Below are 14,652 nucleotides of genomic sequence, written 5' to 3' on the forward strand. Positions count from 1 at the left end.
TTAAAGTTATCTACTATTTCTAATTGATTATTATCATAAGTCCACTTTTCATCAGCCATTGTTCTACCTCTTTTTCTAAAAACCATTACTTTTGTTTTTTGTGTATTTACCTCCAGACCCCAACATTTACAGTAAGTACATAATAAATTCAAACTATTTTGTAGATCTTCGATAGATTTGCCAAGAATGGCCATGTCATCAGCAAATAATAATAATATTAATACAATATCATCTATGAGCAATCCTGATTCTACATTACTTTGTAAATATATTTCTAAATCTTCAACAAACAGTGAAAAAAGTATCGGCGAAATTACCTCCCCTTGTCGTAAACCAACAGCATAATTGAAAAAATCAGAATATGTATTACAACATTTGACGCAAGATTTTACCTTTTCATACATGTCTTTTACGATTCTTAAAATTTTTCCCTGTATTCCACTTTTGTACATTTTTAGCCACAACGAATTTCTACTTATGCTGTCAAAACAAGACTTTAGGTCGATAAAAGCCACATATAGACGTCTGTTATTACTTAAATAATTCTGTATGATAGAGTGAAGAATAAAAATGGCATCTACAGTTGACCTATTTTTTCTAAATCCAAACTGAGCATCAGAAATTATATTATTTGTTTCACAAAATTCTACAATACGCTTATTTAATATTGTTGTAAATAGTTTAGAAAGACAGCTTACAAGAGTAATACCTCTGTAATTCTGAACCACCCGAGGGTCTCCCTTTTTATGCACAGGCACAATTACCCCTTCGGTCCATTTGTCTGGGAAATAACCCGAGTCTAAAATTGCATTGAATATATCACATAAATGACAACCTATAATATCAATACTTTCAGAAAAATATTCGTTCAATAAAAAATCAGATCCTGTTGCTTTACCATGTTTAAATGTTTTGGTTGCAAGTATAATCTCATCGACTGTAATAGGTACGTTTAATTCTTCAAAAGGAGATTCACAATTATTAAAATCGTGATTATTACAGAACCTCTCTGATTCATCGTTATTACATGTAAACACATTATTGCTTAAGTCCGAGAAGTATTTATAAAAATCATCAACTGATATACTATCACTATTTTTGTTGTTCTTCTTATTATTCTTAAAATAACTCCAAAACTGTTTAGGCCTACAAAATCTTAGTTTTTCTATTTCAGACATTTTCTTTTGTAAAAACCCATGTTTCTTTTTACGCACAAGTTGCTTGTACTCTTGTTTACATGTACAAAAATATCGTCTGCTGATATCATTTTTACAAATATTAAAAGCGCGTAAAGCATCCAAATATTTGTTTCTAGATATTTTACATTCTAAATCAAACCAGTCTGCTTTACTAGAACCAATACTATCTACAAATGCAACATGTTTTTTATGTTTAAACTCTTTTGCGAACAATGGGTCAGCAACATCTCTTATTAATACTGTAAATTCATTCAATACTGTGTTCACGGCCGAGCGACTTGACTTATCTATATCGTTCGTAAGCCTATTAAGGTCAGATAATTTGGCAATCAAGCCAGAACGAAAACGATGTCTGAGCTCATTTTTCCATGTAAAATTAATTTTCGTCTTTTCATTCAAAAAAGGTGTGGTATTTTTACACTTCAATGTAAAAGTAATAGACGAGTGATCACTCCACTCGTTAATAGAATTTACAGTAAATTTCTCTATACTAGAAAAATTACACTCTTCTGTTAATAGATAATCTATCACAGACGCTCCTTGCTGTGACACAAAAGTATATGATCCGGTATTAAAATCATTACTCAATCTACCGTTAACTATGCGTATGTTACATGATTTACAAAGGTCAATTAACCTCAGACCAAATCCATTATATGACGTATCTAGTGAGGCCCGGTCAATGGGGTTATCGGGAACATAGTCTGGATCGTCTGTGACATTATTTACGCTATCAAAGCTAACAAAATCTCTCTTTTGACCGACTCTGCTATTGAAGTCCCCTACCAGATATACTGAACCTAAATTTTCAAAAAAACTAACATCATTTTCAATACATTCAAACAAGTCAACATTAACCGTGTTATAAACAGGGGAATCCTCACCCCAGAGATAAACACCACAAACAAAGACATCTCTCTCAAAATTGAAAAATGTTTTCTTCAGTTTAATCCAAATCAGCGTATCATGGCGGTTCTTAACCACCTCAATGCCATCAGAAATAGTATCTCTGTAATAAAGTGCTACACCTCCACTAGGTCGTCTTGCTCTACGGTGTTGAAATTTCCTAAAGAAATTGTGTCCTATATATCCAGCCAGTTCAATGTTACTATTTCTGGATGACCAGGTTTCATAAAGAAAAATAATGTCATGCTGTGAGAGAATGTCAACAAAATCAGAATTTTCTCTTTAGAGCGGACACGAAATGGAAGGCTAAAACCTTTGAACTTGAGTGGTGACCTTGACCTTGAGCCAACATGACTGACTCATATGTTCTGCAAATCGTCTTGATGAGGTATTTATAAGACCCAAGTTTCATGAAAATCCTTTAAGGGGTTTAGGAGATACAGAGCGGACAACAAATAGGAGGCTCAAGCCTTTGATCCTAAGTTGTGACCTTGCACTTGAACCGACATGGCTGACTCATAAGTTCTGCACATTGTTTTGATGAGGTGATCATTTGACCCAAGTTTTATAAAATTCCTGCAAAGGGTGTATGAGATATAGAGCGTACACGAAATGGAAGGCTAAAACAGTTGACCTTGAGTTGTGACCTTGACCTTGACCGACATGGCTGACTCTTAAGTTCTGCACATTGTCTTGATAAGGCGATCATTTGACCCAAGTTTCATGAAAACCCTTCAAGGGGTTTAGGAGATATGGAGCGGACACGAAAGTTTTACGGACGAACGGAAGGACGGAGACCATTCCTATACCCCCTCCCCCCACCGCTCGTGGCGGGGTATTAATTAGATAACTGTTGTCTTACATTTTACAGCTGTTTCTACATTTATCCTAATAAATCTAATGACCACCAGGACGTGTTTGATCCAAAGGGCAGTTTTTGGGCAATTTTTTTAAGAGAATACTAGAGACAATAGTACATACTAAGTTTCTTAGTTAAATAAACTGGAAAATTCTTATATTTAGTTTTTCTTTATACATTATGTCAAAGAAAAATAAGTCAAAACTTGGGGAGGGATAATTTTGACCACAGGTAATGACTTCAATCAATTTGGTCGAAGACCTATGTCAAATATTCAAGCTCCAGGCCTTGAGGTTTAAGACAAGAACATTTTTGAACAAAGTCTATGTAATATAAGTGACCATATTGGCGCTGTCAGTCAGGATATGAATGAACTTGTTAGAGATGATACAAACGAAATATACAAGCTCTGTGTATCTCAGCTTTAGACAAGTGTGTCATATATAAAGTTCTATGTAAAATGAGCGGCCCCTTTGATGACTTTCACATCGTGCATTACCCTTTCCGGGTCAAAGAGAATAGACCTATGGAGAAGCTCAATCTTTTTTTCGAAAATACCTGGTTTCTAGTTTAACGGCCATGAGAACATTATACCTATACAGCATAATTAGGACAGAAAGATAATTGATCATCCAGTGTGGATGATGGACTCGGAATCAATCAACAATTTAATGATTTGTACTAACGTCTTAAAATTGCTTTAACTTTGCAATTAAGCACTAAAATGGCTTTGTTAAGACATAAAAAGACAATGTGCGTGGACAAATATTATGTTTCTCACTACAAGAGCAAAAACGGAATGAAAATGAAAAATATTATCTCAAGATGCTACAGTTTCATAATGAGAAATGATACATGTATGTATATCCATACATTCTTTCTTTGATTATACGTACGTAACAGGTATCAAATAAATGTAATTTGTGTAGAAGGTGTCACATATATGGACCTCAATAATAATAATAATAATATAATGGCCTCTAATGTTTCACATATTCCGTAACACGATTTTATTTTTATTTCTCTTTAATATTAACCAGTAACATTGCTATTAAACGTTTTTGCAAAAAATCTCCAAGGGTGGTAATTATAGCAATTATTAAAAATTTTGAAATATATCCACAACAGATTTATTTGCATATTTAATCGATTAACGGATGGAAGAAGAAAATTTTTATATTTCGATGAATTGTTGAAACATTAAGTACAACATTTAAGGTTCAAAACACAGAAATATTTGGTAATCAAATAACATCTTTTTCAACAATCTACCTATCCATTATTTGTTCTATTGTTTTGTCCCATACGACTAGGTACTTAAAATATTCTCAAAAAATTGCCCCCTTTAAAAAGGAATGCCATTTGTAACGAAATAAGAATAAACAATTGCTGAAGACTATGTTTCATCTTGTTATGTGGCATTTTAGCACTGGGACATTATTACAAATGCATCAAAACGAAGAAGTGTAACAGTTACTTTGAAAAAACTGTCCCAAAGTGTGACCCCTTTATGCAGTCCTTTTCCGTATTTCAAAGTGTATATCAGTAAATTGACATTGTGTCTGAAATCATTAGTCCTCCACCTCTGATACATGTGGGGAAGTTGGCAGTTACTTGCGGAGAACAATGGTTAGGTTAACTGCCCGCCGTTTTATGACTGAACTACTGTTGAAAAACGGCGTTAAACCCAAATCAAACAAACAAACTATTTTGCAACTTGATATATTTGACGAAACAGATAAAGATATCGATAACAAATATATACAGGACAAAAAGGTATTGCATTTTTGCTTTGTAAGATTTTGTTTTGAATAATGAAAGAAACAGCTGAACTCAAATTTCAGAGAGATCATGCAATTTGCAAAATCTTTTAATCGGATTATTAAGAACAAATGTACTTTAATCGAAAGCTTTATCACAAAACCAAAAGGCTATCCTGCATAATGTTTTTAAGTTTTTTTTTCCCGAAATTTCAGCAATATTACATCTGTTTCACTCGAAGGAACCCATTTCCCAGAAATATTTACATCCCGAGCGAAAGTAAATGACTACAGACACAAATCGTTAAATCATATGAAACTGCTTAAAGTTTTATAGTTATTTTTTTATACCAGTACTGAATAGAAACATGAGTCAATTAACGTTACGAGTCCAGACTTAAGAGCCTTTCCATAATACTGTTTACATTGATACTTTGCTGAGCCGGCTCTGAAAGTGGGATTTGGTTCCCACCATTAAAACCCAGTGTCTTTGTTCCAAGACGGTGCCCCATTGTATTCCACTATTTTGCCCATATCATATTATTGGTTTCCTTTTTTCAGACAATTACCAATCTATACATGTAAAATGAAGAGTGTTTTTCATATTGTATTTGTGTTAACACTTTGTGCATGTACAGACGCTTCGATAATTAACACCGACAGTACAGAGCGCATTTAAAAGTCAAAGCCTGTTTTGTTTTAGATTCAGAATATTGCGGAACAAAGTCATCTGCAGAAGGCAGCTAATGAGTACTGATCATGAAGCCAGTGATTTTGCGTGGTTTCATATTCTTGGAAATCATCTGCCAACATCAATAACCATGTACCTAAATATAATTTATATCATCTTCTCAATGTCCGAATGTTATAAGCTTTATAATACATGTAATACCTCTAATTAATTGAAACTATTTTGCATACCTAAGATTTTTGTTTTATGTAATTGACTGAATACATTTGCGTAATATTTTTGACCAATTATTCTTGCATATCTGACTGTCGTTTTCGGTGATTTCTGCCCATGCCGGCTAAACCCATCTGGCACCCTGCATGCTAGATGACACTTGTGCTGTTAATGACAACAAACGATTGTTTACACACTATTCTTACAAAAGACGATACAAGTGAAATGCCTTGATATTTGTTCTCAGTTCCTTAATATATATTTTTCGATTGAAAATAAGTTATTTTACGGAAATGATAACGTCATGTTACGAACGACAAAACTAAACTGGAATTTTGCTGCTGTGCGTCATTGAAATGTCACGACGTCACTTCTGTTTACTGACGTTAATTTTCCCTACTTTGTTTAAATACGTTACTTAAGAACGGGCGCTAAACGAAGTATTTCATTTTGTTTTCATACTTTCTATAATTTGGCAAAATACGGTATACAAGGAAAAGAATCTACCACTGGTTGTAGAAACTGGCTTTCAGGTGTTTTTTCCGTAACTAGCAAATTATCGACAAAAGATTACCTTTGAACCGGATATTGCAATTTAAAAACATCTCATCGGCTAATTAAAGTATGTTTCCATAAGAGATATTGTACACACAACTATACTTTCAAAGCAAGACAAAAATACAACACATTACTGTCAGGTATTTAGTGTAGCCAATAAAAAGAATATCGCAGCTTTGTCTGCATGTAAATATTGTTTTGACATTTTCTTACCGCAGTTCACATTACATTGCTATTTAAGGCATACTGGCGGTTGGGTTAAAAACTAATGTATGTACAGATTTAATTCGTAGATTTACATTTTAATATATCGTAATGTAACCATACGTCGAAATTTTATAGGTGCCCTACAGAGCACGAAATGCAAATACACTTGTTTCTCCACAGCAAGTATCTATAATGTTATTAACATTGCAATACGTATTTGAGATACAACTGTATATCTTAAGGTATTAGGCCCATAATAGAGTACCTCCTTTTTGAAGAGTATTCAATTTCTACCATAAACCTACCTTGACTGCAATTTTCAGGGGGCGTAGGTTCAAGCCCCACTGGGACCAAAATTTTTTTTCCCTTATTTTCCTTTTTTTCTTGTAAGTTTTTACTTCTTTCAAGACTTGTTTTTGATTTATTGTACAAAAGTGGGAAAAAATCATTTGATAAACGATTTCTTGCTGTTCAAAGTGAATTTACCTCTGAAACAGAAGGGGTAGAGTTAGACATCTTTAAAAAACCGAGTTACATGCGGTAAAAGTTCTCTATTTTGCCTTCATTCTTTAGATTACATATTGTGGAAGAAATGTAGGTAGGTTTAACTTCTGCCCCATGGTTATTTTTGAATAAAGTGAGCAAAATTCAAAACAGACCCACAGGATTCGACCTTAATTTTTCAATGTTGGAGTTAGAATTCTGTCTCATTAAATCCGTTTACTCGAGGCACCCTAGAAATAATGATACTGACAATTTTTATTTTAAGTTTTATAATTGTTTACCAATAGTTTGATGTTTCTTTCATAAAAAATAATGGTATAATGAATTCTCTGCAAACGTTTTGGATAAAGGCCACCACTTTGAAATTTGTCTCTACTTGAGCTCGAGGAAATACCATAAATTACACAAAATTTATAAAAAACGGCATGGTAAAAGTTTTTAAAAATTTGCAATTAAGTGCGAAGAACGGTCAACTGTAAGAATATACCCAGCAAATGCCATTTTTTAAACATTACTATTAGGGGCCTAATACCTTAAGTGACATGAAAAGTTTGATTTATATGATACCGGTATAATAATACAGGATTATAGGATGCAGTAAGTCTCGCCATATGTAATTTTTATTTTGTGTTGTGTCAACCTGACTATTTAGGCAATGGACCTCGTTTTCTAAAAGATACTGGTTGGAGACTCATGGTTGTATAAAATAATGGTAGATCGATCATCAAATTGTCTGAAGAGATTGTCTCGCACATGCGTGTGATGTGAAAGTAGAGCTCTAAGACTCAAAGGACTTGTAAATGTTATATACCATTTGTACGGAATTTTTGTTTCATTTAAGCTTGATTTGTGATGAAAACAGATGTTTTATCAATTTGATCATACATTTTTCATCACAAGTCCTAAAACTCGTGTCTGTGATTGAATCAATACAGTTAGTGATAACAATCATATTGCAGTAATACAGTCGGCTGTATGAATCGTGTTGTAATACGCAATACTGACCTAAATAGTATTTAATTTGAAAGTTAATAAATAGTTCCAACTACCTTGAAAAAGCCTAAAACTCACTGTTTTCTAATAAATCATTTCATCAAAGTTCCGACCATTAATGTATATACAACTGTCTTAAATGTACATTTACTACCACCAGACTGGTTGTATAACAGTTAATTTTCTTTCTATATACCGAAGCTCAAAACTTTTTAAAATTCTCGCTCATGTCTGACATCAAGTCCAAATATTAACTGCCTAGTGCTATTGTTACTGCATGTTATCACTCAAATGTAGCATAAAACCCACAGAAAGAGAAACAAATTAAACTGGTCATATTTAAAGCAAGTCAAGAGTAGATTGATATTTTTTTTTGTGTGTGTTTTTCATAAATACGATAAAGATACTGGTACACCTTTCAAAATACAATTATCTCTAAAACTAGTTATAAATTAAACATTTTCTGAAGAACTTTCATGACTGTTCCATTTCAACGCGCATACGCAAAAAGCATATGCCTTTTATGTACATTTCATCAGGTATATTTATTCTACACTTTTAGAATGGGAATGGCTTGCCATTCAATAGTAAATATTACTTCACGAAGTCTGAAGGACAAAGAGACCATAGTTTTGACTATTAGCTGGCAAGCCATTCAAAAAATGTTTTAGTTTTTAAATGACATCAGGAATAATTGTTCATAATTTTTTCAACATGTTAAGACATTATCCCTGCAAAATGTAGTGTTGGACTACACACCGGCCAATTACACAAACTATACACTGCCTAATTATGTAAGGAGTTATATGAAATACCAATTAAACAACAAAATTTTATTGCGATCATAATAACATAAAATAATTTACCTTGATAATGCTGTATTTCCGCCCAATTTCAAATCCTCAATTATGTAAATCAGAACTGTGTTCGATAACGGCAAAGTCTGAAATAATCGAAAGCCAATAAATAACAAAATACAAGTGCAAAGTTGTAATTTATACCCTTGTGTTGTAATTCTATCTCTTAAGCAGTTTCAAATGTTTTGTTTAAAATTGCAATCATAAAATTTAAAGATTGTATCTTCAATTGCCATTTTATATGATTATGACACAGAAGTAATAAAATCATGACATAAATGACATAAACTGAATAGCTTTTTTTCAAGTTTATGATTTTTCCGATAACCTCACATTTCACCCTTTCTGAAAGGAATTCTGATGAAACTAAGTATACAACACAGTTATACATAGAGTTAACGTCTGCGACGCTTTTAGTATGATGAGCGAAATCAACATTATAAAACAGGTTTTACAAATACCTTACATCGGTTTTCACTTGTTTCTTATTTGTAAAGGTCAAATATGCATTTACATCAAACAGCGTGTTAATGAATATCTTTAAAATCAAGTATCAAAACCCCTGGGGTAATGTGGTATTGCTGCTTTTCATATGACATACAGTCTTTTAAGTTCATATGAATTTTAGTGTATAAAGATGTAAACTACCTCTTTTACAGATAGATTTAAGTGAAAGTTTTTATCATAGTTCAGATTATCACTGCTAACCAATTCACCCTTGATCTGATCATGGATGATATCTGCTTTTTTAAGGCATTTTTTATAATGCGCATATAGTGCCACGGTTTTCAAATTTCAGTTTCTTAATAGTACTTAATTTATGGCAGTTTTTTTTAATATAAAGGTTAGCAGAGGTAATCTGACTTTTATGCAATGTAATTAGTATATGAATGTAATCTGTTTTTGTGTCTCTTATAATTCATTTATTGAATGACCAATAACATGTTAGATACATTCGCTTTTTATTATGTCAATTGTGAAAATTGTAACATGTATATTGGATGAGACGTAAATAAACTATATATATATATATATATATATATATATATATATATATATATATATATATATATATATATATATATATATACATTTTGATACTACAGAATTGGGGAACATGGGCAAAAATCATTTATTACCAACTGAATATATAAATAACATAATGAATTAAAGATTATATAAAGAAAACAAAAAAGACGAGAGCTAACACTTTAACAATTAATTTTGCCTTTAACACTGCATTAGCTGTTGAATTTTGATAATAAACTACAAAACACATAAATGTTTAATATTCAGTTTTATCACAGCATCATCAGTGTATCACGGGGACCATTAAAAGTCACACTCACAGTTTACATTCTATCAATTACCAAATGAATGTACTCGTCTGGGAACTGAACTAATTTCGATCATCATCTTTTTCCGTGTCCTCGCTATTTGCTTGCTGAAGTTTTTCAGAAGGTAGGTTATGGAGACTCAGTAGTACAAGTGATCGAGTATCATTTTGAGTGTCAAAGGCGTCAACGAAACCGATTAAGAAACCTCTGTATCCGCTACTGTTTTCAAACATTTGCGAAGGTGTGACATAAAACTACATTTATTAAAACGTATATAAGTCATTTTACACTGTAGTTAAAATCAATCATAGATTCTTTTTCTTTTCTGGAGAGAAGAAAGTGATTTATCACATGGAAAGCAATAATCTACGGAACAGCATAAGTGCCATTGCGTATTATATACTAACTCGAAATTTTTACATACTAATTCGACATTTTAACTTACTTGAAACTTATATTACTGTTTCTAATCTTATCACCATATCTCGAAATTTCGCAAAACATAACTCGAAATGTCCATTTATTATCTCCAAATTTTGACTTACATAAATCGAAATTTCAAGTTGTTAAACCACTGGCACTAATGCTCTACGGTAAGAACATGCGACAATAGCAGTCAGTTTTGATTTTGCATTTCCTGACGTAAATACACTTTTTCTAAATGTTTAAAATTATATAATTGAATAATTTATATGTTCTTTCTATCATACATAATTAATTCTGATTCCCCATTCTGTGAACAATAAGGTAATGAATACGACAAAACTGACCCAAGATACTCTAACATACTCTGAAAGAATAAAGGTTTCAGTAATAATAACTTTAATGTCCTACACTGAATATAATTTACCTATTCCTGTTTCAAAATCTTAATTTGAATTTAATTTCTCTTTAAATATTATTCAATACCATTGGTATAAAATGTCATTTTAAAAACCTCCTGGGTTGGTAATAAGTTTAAATAGCTAGTAAATAATACTTAATTATCATCTGATGGGATAATTCAGCGGTCACAAGTTTGAGCCAATACTTTTGAAAACAAACTGACAGAAGCTCAACAATTAAATAAGGTCAGGTCAATATGTTTCTTTAGTGAGTAGACTGATTGTGTGTGATGATGGATGCACTTTACGTTTAATTAATATATAATACTTAAGAAAAATGAGAGAAACTTACTGTGCTATTATTTGCGGACTATGCGAAAACCACAACACTTCGAAACTTGATTCACACAATCTGTATTACCAAGGATGTTTTTTACACATCATGGGGTGGTAGCGGAAGATTTTTAATTTTTTTTTTATATATTTGGAATTGAACAAAGATAAAAAAAATTATTGAATACTGTCTGCAGTATGTAATCATATTATATAATGACATATCTGAATCATCAAATATTTTATTTTGACGCTGCTACAGAAATACATGAAAATGAGTTAAAAGAAGAGAACATCTAAAAATAACTGATTATGCTATCACCAGGCTATCATCATGTCATTATCATAACAACCCTTGATAATGTTATTATAAGGCTATCATCATGTTATTATCATACCGGCTCTTTATTATGCGACCACCATGCTTATAACGATAGCAGCTCTTTATTATGCTATCACCTTGCTACCGTCATGATATTATCATATACGTTTTTGATCATGCTACAATCATGCTGTCGTCATGTAATTATCAAGAAGGCTTTTTTTATCATTCTTTTATCAACAAAAATACTATGTTTATGAGAAACAATACGGAATTTAATAAGTTTTATTGACTATTTGCTTTTTTCATCTGTTTGTAACATATCTCGGATCTAATTTCCTAGTACCAATTTACGATGTAAATAAGTGTTTCGTATATCCACAATATATTTGAAACAGATAAAGAGGTCGATACTAATTGTATAAAGGACAGCCAAGTATTGTATGTTCATTTTGGGATGAAGAAGAATTGAAATTGAAACGAGATCAAGAGACTTACACAAACCTTAAAGAGAGGATATTTAGGCGAAGAGCTATATCAGAAAACAAAAACTGTTGTCCTGTATTTCGCTTTAGAGTTTAACAGTTCAATAAATTTCAGCTGTTTTATGCAAAACTCCAAGTTCCCAAAAACCTTCCTCTACAAGAAAGATGTTGAAAGTAAGCGAATGGCTTAAGACACAAAATGTCAAAATTATAGAAAATTCTTTACAATGAGTGATCTCGCAGACAGATATTGTTTATACTGGAGTCCAAAAATGCAAATGTATGCAAACCCTGCGGAATAATGCATCCACTGAATAAAGCCCCGAAAGGACTTGATGTTAGTGTGCGTTAAACGGCAGAGATCAAAAGAAAAAAAAAACTTATAATACAGAGTAGACATTTTGCTGCAACGATTGTTCATTTCTTTATGATTTTGCTCTCTCCGCGCCAAACAGGAAATAAAATTAAATAAATAGATAAAGTAAAATGAAAAAAAATACAAATTCTAAAACTATTTTCATCAAATTTTGAATCAAACTCACGACGATTGAATAGGAAATGATCTAAGAAAATGAGGGCTCATACTTGATATTACATTCAGAGATACGAAAGCCATTGGCGTCCGGCAATGATGCAACGCTGAAATACGCGCATTCATAAAATAATCAACACGGTTCATCAATGCGTGAACGTCTCAGATATGCCGAGCAAAAGATATTGGAATTATATTGTCTTACAGGTGTCACTAAAAGGCTCAGAATTAAGAGAATTAACAAATACTAATAGTTAAGCCCTTCGAGTGGTTTGTCACCCAGCTTATAATGGTTCAAAGTTCAGATACGCAGGAACTGAACCACGAGAACGATGAACCGTGGTAAATTAGGTGACAAACTACAAGAATACCTTGACTATTATTATTCCCACATGTTCATAGAAATCTTTTGACAAAAATTATGCTGAGCTTCATTTTAGCAAGTAGTAATAAACTGGACGCCATGCGGCAATCTGACGTCGTAAATGAAGCCATTATGTTCTTTTACCGGTCCACGATTGAACGCTTGTCCTTCTTCCTTTTTTTAAATGGCAGTCAAATAGAGCCATCTTACAATTTACATTTAATCGTAACACGATGGAAATTTAATTCTGGTCAAAATCACTTCCGAGAAAAACATTTCTGAATTTAGCTTCTATGTATAAAAAGCAGCTCGAACGTAATGGAAAGGCATATTGTTCCTGCAATTGTGAGTTACGCATCATCTTTACGGCACTGAGAACACGTGCCTATAAACAGAAAAGATGAAATGCATCAATATTGTCTGACTAACGACTGTTTATTTCAAATGCTTTATACTGTTTCAGATGGACTTCTAACAATTTACTCTTGACATTGAAAGCCAATAAATGAAAACATTTAAGTAGAGTCGTAATTTAAATCACAGTTCTGTTTAAACATATAAACATTCTACATTTTTGTCAAGTATCAAATCTATATGTTTTTCTTAGACAATTTTAACATAAAGCATGGATCTGATGGTTTTAATACAAATTATGTCTGTATCTCAAAGACATGACATACTATTAATTCAACTTTGGTACTTCCAATGAACTAATATTTCCCAGCTTAAAGTTTGAGTAAGACGAAAAACGCCTGCCTGATCCCGTATTCTGATATAACACATTCAATGCTTAAATGACATTACCACAAGAAATTAATATCCTGGACCCGATTGCTGCATCTTAATTCCTTAATTCCTCGGAGGAAATTTTGAGGGTATAACAGCTCACTGCCGCATAACATTGAAAGAACAGGCGTCTGGCTTACGTAGCTATTAGAGAGGTAGAAATTTCAACACATGTAGATATGGGTTATAAGAACGATATTACAACTATTCAAAAATCATTCGCGTGACTTGTAGCCAACAATATGCTTATCAGTTGTTAAATACATATGAACGCCAACCTTGTGCTGATTTGTTTTGTATGGTCTTGCCTTTAATTTCCCTATGTTGACTTTAAATAATAATAAAATTCTACACCCGTAAATGATTAAAAATTGAATTGCATAATATTCCTTTTGACAACCATTAATCTGACACATAATTAAGAATAAAATGCTATTTTGTGCGTTTGTACGAGTATAATCCACATTGAGACTTCTTGCAAATCCATGAATCGTGCTAACTTGCCTTTTGTTTCAAACAGTTCAAATACTAGTATCCCATTATCTAATAATTTTCAAATCAAATGGTGTTTGGAGTTTATTTACAAAATTCTATGAATTATAAAACAACAAAATATACATTTCTAAGTGGGGTCTTACTCTATATAATGGGTCTATATTTTCCTTAAATAGATTTCCTATAGATTATACAAGAAGTGACAAAAATGTCATAAAATATCGCCTAAATGTGTTTGACCACCTTTAAAAAGTCAACTAGAAATTTGCTTAACTTATTGTTAAATCGCTCGCTGTGTTTGTTGGTATATTGTCACAAATATTTTTGAAAGTAGCCTCTGTTAAGTACATTCAAAGTAAGTAAATCGTCTGCGACGGTTCTCAAATTAAGAACGTATCCAGATTTATTACCTAAGGTTTTAAAGATA

At 32.2% G+C, this 14,652-nt stretch overlaps 1 protein-coding gene across 8 annotated transcripts in view; it reads right to left on the minus strand.

The window, feature by feature from the left end:
• The window catches only part of LOC123564620 (FMRFamide receptor-like), a 105,208-nt gene that overhangs the window by 79,400 nt on the left and 11,156 nt on the right, over positions 1-14,652 (minus strand). For 5 of the 8 annotated variants that reach the window (XM_053537289.1, XM_053537293.1, XM_053537284.1 and 2 more), the window contains exon 2: positions 8,757-8,833. The exons of the other annotated variants lie outside the window; for them this stretch is intronic. The gene's annotated coding sequence lies outside the window, so the exon portion shown is untranslated. The remainder of the gene's footprint in view (positions 1-8,756; positions 8,834-14,652) is intronic. 8 annotated transcript variants of the gene reach the window in all.

The sequence above is a fragment of the Mercenaria mercenaria genome, chromosome 2 (genome assembly GCF_021730395.1).
Source record: "Mercenaria mercenaria strain notata chromosome 2, MADL_Memer_1, whole genome shotgun sequence".
NCBI classification, from domain to species: Eukaryota; Metazoa; Mollusca; class Bivalvia; order Venerida; family Veneridae; genus Mercenaria; species Mercenaria mercenaria.